The sequence below is a fragment of the Ictidomys tridecemlineatus genome, chromosome 1 (assembly GCF_052094955.1).
Source record: "Ictidomys tridecemlineatus isolate mIctTri1 chromosome 1, mIctTri1.hap1, whole genome shotgun sequence".
NCBI lineage: Eukaryota > Metazoa > Chordata > Mammalia > Rodentia > Sciuridae > Ictidomys > Ictidomys tridecemlineatus.
This window is the reverse complement of record NC_135477.1, coordinates 70,463,989-70,477,417: the sequence shown is the minus strand read 5'-3', so window position 1 is coordinate 70,477,417 and position 13,429 is coordinate 70,463,989. Positions and strand designations below refer to the sequence as shown.

Below are 13,429 nucleotides of genomic sequence, written 5' to 3'. Positions count from 1 at the left end.
AAGACTATACTTTCAGGGATCATTTCCATAGTTGATCACTAAAACAAAGTCAATGCAAACATGACCAATAAAATGTGAGTAAAATGTGTGACACTTTCACAGCCCAAGGAAGTTATGAAAATTATGCATATATGTATTTATATATGCAATATAAATTATATATTTATAATCAAGTACAAAATTGTAAAAGGAAGCCAAGTGTAATATCAATAACAGCCATGATCATATCTCTTGTCATCAGTGACAGCAAACATTTTTGTTTCATCTTTTCTTGATCAGTCTGTTCAAAAAGATTGAAATAAGAACTCTCTATCCATAGGAAGAGAGTAGGTGGGAGGTAGAAAACATGTAGTAGATAATTGTTTGGAGAAAAGGATAAAAGATCCATTATTATTTATAAGGATAAAACATCCAATATGATTTATATGAATGTAGAGGCAAAGCAACTAGTGAAAGAGCCTCCTCTCCACCCTGAAGAGAGAAAAGTTAGAAAGAGGTGGAGGGAAGGAAGAAAGGAAAAGGTAATGAAGGAAAAAAGTGAGGGGAAGGGAGGAAGGGAGGAAGGAAGGGAGGAATTATACAGAAAACAACAAAAGTGTACATAATTGTAAAAGGCCATCGGGTGCTATTGTTTTATTTAACTTCCTGACCTAATTATCTATGTTTGAGCCATTCCCCGTGTCTAGTTGTTGGTGAATAATACTCCCAGTAGACACAAAATGCACTTGAATTATTATTTCTCTGTATTTCTGAGATGTTAGCCATAAGCTTATGGCGTCATACATTCAGCTTATTTTTCATTCTGTTTATCATATTACAAAGTATTTTCCCAGCTGTGCAAAGAGTGGGTGGAGTTTATTATCCTCTTCTTGACCATAATGTAGAATTAGAAGTTCCTGGGAATGGTGACAGAGCTTAGAGGAAGACTAAAAGGCAGATATGAAGACCTACAGTTTGAGCCTTCCTTTTCCTATCATGGGGCCAAAATGTCATGCCGCCCTGAACAGCCTACCTAATAAGGCTGTTGCAGGTTTTGAAAGACCTCGTTAAAAGGTAGCCTATTTAACTCATGAACAATTACAAAATCCAGGAATCTAAGGCAGGATGCATCTTCATTTTTAGGAAGACATAAGAGCAGGTGGATGCCTTTGCTGCGTTTCCAAATTCATACCAGTGGAGTTAAAAACCACGCCTGACCTCTCCTTTGATGTCCCTTGAATGAATATATCTGGAAGCCCTTAAAAAATAATGGAAGCAGGCAGAAGGACATTCCAAAGGAATCTGGTATTCACAAGCAGGTACTTCACAGAGGCTTTGAGAATTTGTTCTTGAGTTTATTATTTAAAGAAACTAGCTGACAAAACAGATAAATCCCCAGGTCTCACAGGTGGAATCTCTCCTGCTGTCTCCTGGTTACCTGCCCCTTCCTGTGCTTCCCAGGTTTGACTCCCAGCTCCGTCATTTGCCAGCCACACCCACATATCTCCACCTGTTCCCCACCTGGCAGCATGATGTGTTCTGTCCACCGAGCACTCTTCACCCCCAAACTCATTCCCTCAAGTAGCTCTCACTAACCACAGGCTTTCATACATTTTCTAGATGAAAAGTAAATACAAGTCCGTGAGACCTACCTTGTAGGTCATCTGGGCTCTTATCCCATATTTCCTTGAACCAAATCCACTTAAATTTCTTTTTGGAAACTTTAATACAACACACCCCTGAATAAAACCACCCTCTTTTCCTCTTTCCAGACCACTTTTCTCTTTTCAATTCTAAACTTCTTTTCCCCTAATCCTGAGAGTAGGAACTTAGAAATTTTCTTATGTTCTCTGATTTCGGCATACCCTATAACCAATCTATCACTAAATAATAATGCTCTTCTTTCAATTTTCTTTTCAGAACCTTACTCAACATTTACTTCTTTCTTTCAATCTTCAAAAAAACAGTTTCAATTACTACTGTTACCTCTCCAATGTAGTATCTTCACCCAATGCCTGTATCATTATCCTGAACTCTTGATTAGTCTTTCCTTCTTTCATTCTTTATAACTCAAATCATTATGTGTCTGAGGAAGACATAAGAGAAGGTAAATGCCTTTCCTGTGTTTCCAAATTCATGCCAGTGGAGTTACATTAATTTGTATGAAATTATTTCATTTTGTCAAATACTCATTTATGGAAACTTCTATTTCCAGCCATAATGATGCAATTCATACAAGACGAATTCTCTAGCTGATAAAATATTCAACTTGATTGTTTTCTAGCTTCAGACACAGGGTACAATACTGCAGTCTTGAGATAGGTATATCATGTCATCAAGAAAAGAATCAAGACAGCGTGCTAAAAACTCTTTGCTCATCCTAAAGGAAGACTGGTAAAGAAGGTAAGAGGAAAAGAAAGAGGAAGAAAGGAAGAGGTGAAGAGAAAGTAGGCAATTGGAAAACAAACAGTAAGAGGTCCAGATGGCAGACCTTAATCCAGTTTTATCAAAAATTACATTGTTAATGCACAAAACATTCCAATTAAAATATAGAAATTACCAGACAATAAGAAAGCAAAGCCCAACTACACTCTTTCAACAAGTGGTGTACTTCAAATATAAATGGAAACAGATTGAAAATAAAAGAAATCAAGAAGTATACCATGTAAACAGTATTTACAAGAAAGCTGATATAGCTATACCAGAAAAAAAATAGGCTTCAATACACAAAGATGATCAGAGATAGAGGGCTATTCAAAATATTCATTCATATGGAAGACAAAAGTCTATTCAGCAAGAAGATAATTATTAGGCATCTAATAGTATCACTTAGAATATATGAAGAAAAACTGACAGGACTAAATGGAATTTAGTTTCATAGTTGGAGATTTTGACATCTCTCTTTCAATAACTGAAATTATTTAGGCTCAGTATTAGGACCCCAAGGTATGAAGCTCTACCATGCTGAGTATTTTGAACTAAAAGCTTGGAAATCTTCAGAAGCAAATTCTCTCTCCCTGACTTCCTACTCCCTGTTTCTCACCCCTCTTCCCTTCCCCTCACCCAAGTCATAGAAAGCTAGTCATAGAAACCAGAATTCTTCCCCAATGCATGTCATAAAAACCAGAAGGCCTACAAAACAAGCCATGAGGCATAGCTAGGTTATTCTCTCCTTTCCCCCTTATTTCTTGGAGACTCTCATTCGAGAAGAATCCTACACTATACCTGGGAGGAAGGCATGCTGCACAGAGGCCAAGAAGAATCTGAACAGTCAAGTCCTGCTGGGTTTCCCCTCTTCAGTCTGTTAACATTACATCATATCTTTGTGTCCAATCACATTTAGAACACATGTCCATTGTTCATCAAATTCAAGCAGAAAAACAGTTTTCCCTAGGTCTTGGGGTCTTTAGTTTTGAAATCTCCCATGTCATGTAACACTTTGATTGAATAAGTTTATTATGCTCTTTTCTTGTCAACCTGTCTTTTATTATGGAAGAATCGACCATGACCTGTATGATCACTGAGGAAAAGCATCACATCTTTCTAGTTCCTATAGTTTCTGGGACCAAATAGGGGGGAGGGGTGACTGAGACACATGACATGCTCCAGAGTTTGCAGATGAGATTTAGAGGCAGATGATAAAAAGCTGAAAAAGAAAATTTAGGATTTCTTTTTTGAACATAGGTCCGCTTCCCCAGATCACTTAACTGTAGTGCCTAGGCAAGAATGGAAGGTAATCTTTTTTTTCCTTTTTATTGATTTTTTAAAAATAAATGACGGTGGAATGCATTACAATTCTTATTACACATATACAGCACAATTTTTCATATCTTGGGTTGTATATAAAGTATGTTGACAACAATTGGTGTCTTCATACATGTACTTTGGATAATGATGTCCACCACATTCCACCATCCTTGCTAACCCCCTGCTTCCTCTCTTTCCTTCCCACCCCTCTGCCCTATCTAGAGTTTGTCTATTCCTCCCATGCTCTCCCTCCCTACCCCACTGTGAATCAGCCTCATTCTACCAGAGAAAACATTTGGCATTTGTTTTTTGGTTTTTGGGGATTGGCCAACTTCACTTAGCATTATCTTCTCCAGTGCCATCCATTTACCTGCAAATGCCATGATTTTATTCTCTTTTATTGCTGAGTAAAATTCCATTGTGTATATATGCCACATTTTTTATCCATTCATTTACTCAAGGGCATCTAGGTTGGTTCCATAGTTTAGCTATTGTAAATTGTGCTGCTATCAATATTGATGTGGTTGTGTCCCTGTAGTATGCTGATTTTAAGTCCTTTGGGTATAGGCTGAGGAGAGGAATAGCTGGGTCAAATGGTGGTTCCATCCCCAGATTTCCAAGGAATCTCCACACTGCTTTTCATATTGGCTGCACCAGTTTGCAGTCCCGCCAGCAGTGTATGAGTGTACCTTTATCCTTACATGCTCACCAACACTTATTGTTGTCTGTCTTCATAAAAGCTGCCATTCTGACTAGAATGAGATGATATCTTAGAGCAGTTTTAATTTTCATTTCTTTAATTGCTAGAGATAATGAACATTTTTTTTCATATGTTTGTTGATTGATTGTATATCCTTTTCTGAGAAGTGTCTGTTCAGGTCCTTGTTTTTTTTTTTTTTTTTGTGTGTGTGTGTGTGTGTGTTTTGGTGCTTAGTTTTTTGAGTTCTTTATATACCTTAGAGATTAGTGCTCTATGTGTTTTGGTGCTTAGTTTTTTGAGTTCTTTATATACCTTAGAGATTAGTGCTCTATCTGATGTGTGAGGGGTAAAAATTTGCTCCCAGGATGCAGGTTCTCTGTTCACCTTACAGATTGTTTCTTTTGCTAAGAAGAAATTTTTTAGTTTGAATCCTTCCCATTTATTGAGTCTTGGTTTTAATTCTTGTGCTACAGGAGTATTATTAAGGAAGTTGGAGCCTAATTCCACATGATGAAAATTAGGACTTACTTTTGCTTTTATTAGATGCAGAATCTCTGGTTTAATTCCTATGTCCTTGATCCACTTTGAGTTGAGTTTTGTGCATGGTGAGAGATAAGGGTTTAATTCCATTTTGTTACATGTGGATTTCCAGTTTTCCCAGCACCATTTGTTGAAGAGGCTGTCTTTTCTCTAATGCATGGTTTTGGCATCTTTGTCTAATATAAGATAATTGTAATTTTGTGGGTTAGTCTCTGTGACCTCTATTCTGTACCATTGATCGACCAGCATGGTATTGGTAATGTTTTTTCTTTATTATTTCCTTTCCAAATTCAGGTAGTCAGGAGAAAATAATTGTATGACTAATTATTGAATATAATTTCTGGTGATTTTTTTTCTAAAGTACTTTTGTTTCTATTGGTTTCAAGGTAAAGATTTATTCTAAGCCCCAAAGTTGCCTTCTGGTCTTTCTATGGAAAAGTTTATTCTATTGAATCACCATTGGAATAAATATACTATTGAATATTCTATTTTTTAATGCCAAATGATGGATCTTTCGAAGTGGAAAGACTTTTATATTTGAAAAAAAAAAAGCAATCACCTTATTGGTACTTATTGAAAAATCAAAAGAAGGAAAAATTTTTTTCAGAAGTATTATAGTTATACATCATCTTTATAGGAGTAGAATATTATTGAAAATAATTCAAACATTCATCAATAATAGATGCACAATTTTATTTATGCAATAGGAATACTATTCATTGACAATTTCAGCAGCATGGATAACCTTCACAAACATTACACTGGCTGAAAGAAGCCAGACCCCAAAGAATGCATATTTTATAATTCCAATTCTGTGAAGATCAAGAACAGATCAAATTAATCTATAGGATTAGAAGTATTTATTTGCTGGTGGTGGTTGGCCATAAAGACACAAGTAGAAACCTTGAAGGTGATGGCAGTCACCTTAATCGGGGTCATTGTCAAGACTCATCAAACTGTATAATTACAAGGTGCATTTTCCTGAATATAATTATACCCCATTTAAAAAGAAAAGAAAAACAAGGTTGCAAAGCAGGTGTTCCCAATGATTACTGTATTGGCATAAATTAGTGCAACTTATTTGAAAAACATTGCTGTATTTACTAGAAGTTTTGGATAATAATCATATACCTCAGACGTTCTACTCAGTATATTTATAGTAAGAAGAGAAATTCTCAATTTGAAGGTGAGGGAGGGATCTTTTTGTAAAACATTTTTTTATTCTCATTATCTGTTTTCTTTTTAATTTTTGTTGTTGTTGTTATTGATGGACCTTTATTTTTCATATGCAGTGCTGAGGATTGAACCCATTGCCTCACACATGTTAGGCAAGTGCTCTTTTTCTTCAATTATAGAAGGATGTCTAAACTATAATGTATGAATTGAATTTTAGATAAAGCTGTTAAATCATGCATAAAGGTGATAATATATAATAAAATGAAACATAATTATTTGTTAGATGGGGGGAAAGAATTGTCAGAAGACTTGTATGTACCAGAAGTCTTTATCTTCATACTAGGGTACACTAAAATTTTGAAAAAAAAATACATAGGCACTTAAATTGTTTTAAAAGGATCAAATTCTAGGCTTTAGACTCCCATAAAACACTCTTTTGTTATATGGATGTCACCTGAGGACTTCTGGCTCTAAGCAGGGTTTTCCTTTCAAACTCCTTTCAAACAGAGGAGAACCTTGTCTCCTCCACTTCTTACTATGGCAAATTGTCACGAGTTGTAAAATCATTTGGGACTCCTTACCAACAACAAAAAATATATGGCAGTATTGATATTGGGAAAGAAAGTGACTGGAAATAAACAAACAGTTCCTTTCCAAGGGCAATTAACTTCTACAAACCAGTAGTTTCTACTTCTTGGCTTTAAAAAATTTGGAAAAGAATCTACTCGACTTGTTAGCAGAGATCATAAGACAAATCTTGTTGATACATCATTAAGTGATTCGTGATACAGAGGTACAGAAAGAATTCAAAGGAGTGAATGGCATGCAAACATAGTTTCTCAGCATTTACATCTATTCCAAAAAGTGGAAAAGATTAATGATGAATTTGTTTCATCAATATATAAGTCAGTGGATGCATGAATTAAAAAGAAATGGTCTGTTTGTGTCATTTAGGGATGCATTATTAATAGGATCTTACCTTTAATGCTCAATTATTATTCATTAAATTTTTAATGGGTTTGTAGTTCTTTGACCAATTATATACTAATAAAGTTAAAATTAAATATCATTTAAAATGAAAATAAAATGCAACTTTTTAGTCACAGGAAATGAAAGCAATTTCAATTTCAATGTGTATGCACTTTTTTAAACATACTTTAAAAAAGTTGTAGATGGACACAATATATTTATTTTTATATATTTTTTTTGTGTGGTGCTGAGGATTGAACCCAAAGCCTCACCCATGCAAGGCAAGTGCTCTACCACTGAGCCATAAACCCAGCTCCATTGTTTATGCACGTTTTAGTACCAGAGAAAAATCTATTAATCATTAAAGACTTGTAAACATACAAATATACTACATTAGCATATATATTTCTAGGCATACATAAAACACCTGTAGAAAAAAGCAGAATGAGAATATGAATTCATGGACAAAAATAAAAGAAAATAAAACTTAATTAAATAAAGGAACTTTTTTCAATGGATGATATTAGGTTTAAAATTACTATTCTATTGGATTCATTTTTAAAAAATGTAAAAAAGTGTGATGTTGCACATCTGTAATCTCAGCAACTCCAGAAGCTGAGGCAGGAGGATCACAAGTTAAAGGCCAACATGAGAAACTTAGTGGGACTGTCTCAAAAAATAAAAATGGCTGCAGATAATAGCTCAGTTTTAGAGTATTCCTAGATCCATGCCCCAGTACCACACATATACACACATATGTGCCAAGTAACAATTTTATTTTAAACTGCCAATAATTATGATATGTTATTAAATGTATTCTTAGCTACTACTTAAAGTAATGACAAAAAAGATTGTCAACTTAAAAGTGTCAAGTACGTACAGAGTTCTGCAAACTTTGGGGTTAGAAAAGCAAAAACAATTTTTAAGAAACTACTATTGGATTATTAAATTTTCATTCAAAATTTGTTTAAATAAATAAACGAAAATGTTTGATTCTCAAAATCATTGAAAGGATTCTTCCAAAAGGCTTTGCTGGAAATAAACTTCTCACACTATATTATTAGTTATAAAATAGCCTCAATTACTCTATTAGTTTGAATTACTTTTATAATAAAATATAGTTTATGATGTTTACAAATAGTAATGTATAGATATAAACTCATCGTAGAGTAAAACTCTAGGATGTTTTGATATAGAGCAAAGTCTTCAATATTTAGAATTTCTACCTGTAATAATCAATTTAGTTATTCCTTGTAGTTTTTATTACAGGATTTTTGGCAGTTATACAAGTGACTGAGTTTGCCAGAAATTGTCTGGAAGAATGCTTGGGCATCTGCCATATTTTCCTTTTTTATATATTTTCAATCTAAAACCAATTGGCTCTATACAAAGTTTAGGTACTGTCTTGCTCCCATCTCTGTGTCTCACAAAGCTCCAACATCTTTCATCACATCAAAAACAGTAAGTCACCGTTTACATAGTTATGAGTAGTAAAGGTAATCAATCAGAGGCTCTAAATTACTTCTGTTTTCCTCCATCCATAGAATGAAGGACTTAATGAACGAGGAAGAGAGGTGAGACTGGGAACAAAAGGAACTCTTTACACAATAGAATCTCCAGGCCTACAAACCAGATTGGAAGATTAAGCTCCTTTGAATCATAGAAGAAGGACTAGGCAACTTTGATAGGATCTTCAAATAGGCTAAGAGGTCAATAGCTGTGTGTGCCAAGCATAGAGGGAGCAGAAGAGAGGAGTTTGGGGATGAATGGGGAGTAAAAGGCCCAGGGGAGGAGAGAAAGATGACTTAGCAAATATCTATAGCGACTTTCTGTCATGGATGGAGATTTCCTGTCTCTTCTACAATAGGAAGAGCCAAGCTTCCTTTCTGCCTGGCAAAATAAGTTCTGAAAGGTAATTCCTTCAAAATGTTAAATAATCAAATGAAAAGTAACAAAGAAGGCAGTGTGTAGGAAATAACTGTTCTCTCAATTTTTTTTTTTTTTTACAAAGTAAAGGAAAAATAGGATAAGCTGGTGAAGGAATGTGAGAGCAGTCATGACAGACTTAAATTGACGGCTTTAATACCCTATTCCTATTCCCAAATTTAGTTCCACACTATCATATTTCTGATTTGAAGTGCTAAGTGTGTTAAAGTGACTGTATTTTTGAACTGGTTTCTTTTTTCAGAGATGAAGAATGTCTGGTAAGAACTGCTTTTTTATATCTAGAAATGGAAAATAAAGAATAAATACTTTGTAAACACAAACAAGACATTACAATGGTTAAACTTTGATACATAGAACTAAAGATTGATTCTTTCATCTCAATGTCTGGATATTAGTCTCTATTAGCATCTTGAGCTCCTTAGCTTCAAGTGTAGGTCTGCAATTGAGAGTTAGAGGAGCATGTTCTTCTTTAATATCATCTACATTTATATGAACCATTTTTCACTCCTCACCCAGTTAGACCATATTATTACAATCAGAGGAAAAGAAGAATGGGGTGTCCTTCATAAATTATCAGAAGGTGTTCATAGTTTCTGTAATCAAGGAGGTCTCTTTCATTGATCACTACCCCCATGTTTCCCTTCAGGTGATTCTGGTCATAAGACAATAAAGAACTTTTTCAAAAAATGCTAGACAAATTTTAAAACACAATTCATACATTATTTACCAAATCCCTACATGCACAACCCAAAAGAAAGATTCATTGAAGAAAACATCTATTGCTAACTTTTCCCAGGTATAGAGTTGCAATACATTCTTTCACTGTGAATCAAATATACTAATATCTGCTTTCTAAATGCTACAGCTTCCTGAAAGGGCAAGCTCACCAAAAAAAATGTCTTAAAAGCTCTGCAATGCAACTTCACCCTCGTGCATAGTCATAGCACAGTCTTTCTATCTCATGTTTAATTTGATAGACTTAAAACACAACATTCCTCACTAACATTTAAAGTTCTGTACCTCCAAAAGCATCTCATGTCTCACTGATATACCATAATCCAGCCCCTACAAATAGATCAAGAATTATTACCAGATCTCTCAACTCTGGGGAAGTCTTTCTTCAAGTCCTGAGAGCTTCAGATTGGTCCTAGCTCCTTCCAGACGTGGCTATCAATGGAACATGCTCTGTTCTAAACAGCTCAGAAGATGTTGCAATCAGAAATTTCTCAACAGGAGACAGATTAATCTTGGCTTCAAATATGACAGATGCTGCCAGGGCAATCTTGTTAGGTGAGTTCTTAGCCAGTGATGAAAAAGAGAGTGATAATTGAACTAAAATCTCTGCTCATGCCAAGCCAGTCCTGGAGCTCTGTGCCTCAAGGATCACAAGGATTGGAAGTTTCTCAGTGGAATATGGACTCCACTCAGGAAATAATTTTCACCCAAAGGTGTCTACAATGAATCCAATCATATAAACATTTTAAGCATTTTATCCTCCTGTCTCATCCAATGGCAATACCTCCAATATCACCACACTCCCGTTATTGCTATGAGTTTTCTGCTTTCGTATGTAACTTGGGTATTAAAACTGGCAGCAAATGTAGAAAACATAGTATCCAGTTTAGTCTCTCCTACACAGTCTCACTCGAGATGTTTAGTTAGATAAAAGAAAGACAATACGATTTTTGACTACTCTCTAACCAGACTCTTTCTTGTCATGTAAGCAGCTCCTTTATCTGCATTGGGTAGAGACTTGGTATTAGGGAATTTGAAAGGATTTTAGAGATTGCATAGATTTCTATTTTCAGGGAAATCCTTTTATATTATAAAAAAAGTATAAATGTTAACTAATTTGGTGAAATTAAAACAACAAACTTCTAAAATAATTACCGAACTACATATTTTGCCTGTGTGAAGGTCTTCTGCAGAACAATGAATTCCTGAATTTTTATCATTGATTCAGGCAGCCAGGACTTCATGAGGCTGGTTGTAATATTTTTGAGTTTCTTTGGCTTGTATCAATTAGTGACTACATTGAAGTCAGTTTGATTAGAAATTGTAGTTTGAATTGGTTTTGTTTTAGTTACTATGGTAGTCCTAGTCATTTAATTACATTTGTTTATAAATTTATTTGACTTATTAGAACAGATTTATTCCTATATTTTTAATACAATTTTACCTACAAAGTAATATGTTCTACTCACATGCCGTTTCTAGCTTCTAACTGAAAACAAAATGACTGGAAAGTCAGCTCGTGTATTTGCAATATAGTAGTTCTCCCTTATCTGATGTTTCACTTTCATAGCTTCAGTCACCAGAACTTCAATCTGAAAATATTAAAGGAAAGTTTCAGAAATAAAGAATTTATGTTTTTAATTGTGTGCCAATCTGAGTAGTGCAATAAAATCTCATGCTCTCCAGCTCTGTGCTAAGATGTGAATCATCCCTTTGTTCAGCATATCCAACCTGTATATACCACCAACCTGTTAGTCAATTAGTAGACATTTCAGTTGTCAGATCAACTGTTATTGTATCAGTGGGCTGGTGTTTATTTATGTCATAATGATTTCAAAGCACAAAAGCAATGATGCTGGCAATTCAAACATATGAAAGAAAAGCCATAAGGTGCTTTATTTAACTGAAAAGATGAAAGTTCAGTAAAATACCTCAAGAGAAAGAAAAAGAGGCTACTTTCACATGACTTTTATTATAGTATGTTGTTAATAATCGTTTTGTTTTATTATTAAGTATTATTAATCTCTTATATGCCTAATTTATAAAATAAGCCTTATCATAAATAAACACATATGAAAATAAAATATATTTTATCTATAGTTTCAGGCATCCACTGAAGATCTTGGAATGAATCTCTTACAGATAAAGGGGATGACTATATACGTAAAGTTATAGAATATAGTCTGTGCTAGAAAATGCAGATATTCTTGGGGAAGAATTATATTGACTTTGTACTATCCTGCCAAAAATTTTTGTACTTCTGCCTCAAAAATCCAAGTCATTTTATTCTGGTTTACTTTTATATTGATCCTTAATTCCATCCAACTTCCATTTTATCTTAAAATATGAACATATCATTATTTTGTTGTTGTTGTTGTTGTTGTTATTTGTACTGGGGTAAACCCAAGGGAGCTTTGCAGTTGATCTCCCTTACTAGTCCTTTTTATTTTAAGATAGGGTCCAGCTAAGTTGCTTAGGGCCTCCTTAAGTTGCAAGACTAGTTAACTTGCGATCCTCCTGCCTCAGCCTCCCAATTCTCTGAGATTACAGGCATGCACCACTGCACCAAGCACATTGTAAAATATATATGCTTAATATGTGTAACTTTGCAATTAATCTCAGTGTCTTTCCTACTTTCCTAACTCTACGCTATGCTTTTGAGCCATACTGGCTCCATGAATTGTGGATTGCTATGCAAAATTAAAATGTGAGGCCTCTTGTTAAGAGTTTCCACCTGGTGACAGCAAAGTAAAAAAGTATGAGACCCTTGTAACCACAGTGCCCTGTGCAATTGCATATTTCACCCACCTGTAAGAGTAGCCCCACTTGTGAGAACAAAGCAAGTTGCAGTACACTTATGTGGTTCATTCAGATAGTTCTTTCTCATAGAATTCCATAATATCCACCTTTTAACTATCCCATCCCCAGAAACAGATAATTTTATTTCCTCAAATTCCCCACCATTACAAACATCATTTTGGAATTTAGTGAGAATTTCTTTAAGATATAAATTGAGGAATGAGATTTTTTTTTGGTCCTAGATCATATAATTGCTTAATTTAACTAGATGTTACCAGATTATTCAAGAATAGGCTGTGTGCTCCCATCTTCTGTGCTGAGAACCCATTTTCCTACCTATTCAGTTCACTAGATGTGATGTTTCAAGTACCTCTGTCATCAATCTGTAATTTCTCTACTTTTGTCATCTGGACCTAATTTACTTAACAGAAATCCATCTTTGTTTACAATATTTACTTTTTCAATAATAATTGTGATTTGGGGAATCTTTGAAATAATTTCCCCATTCTTAGATCACAAAATCAAAGCGTGAAAGTTTTTTTAATCTTTCCCTGTTTTAATAGTAGCTTCAGGGCCCTTAGAGGGCCATGCATGTCCTGTCTTCTCTCCGCCTCCTCCTTCCTGCCTTAGCATGTGGGAAGTATAGGTATTTTTTCCAGGTTTCAATGACCTCAGAGTATTTGGGTGGAGCTAGGGAAAGAATGGATCAATCCCTGCTTGACTCACCTTGCAGATGCTTTTGGCCAGTATGTTCACCCAGCTGCTTGAGTCTAGGTTATTTTGTTGTTGTTGTTGTTTGTTTTTTGGGGGAGGGATCTTAAAGGAAATGAATCATTT

The 13,429-nt window shown here is 34.8% G+C and overlaps 1 pseudogene; it reads left to right on the top strand.

Annotated features, from left to right (window-relative positions):
* LOC120886032 (small nucleolar RNA U3) lies at window positions 1-101 on the top strand (annotated as a pseudogene).
* Window positions 102-13,429: the final 13,328 nt, after the last annotated feature.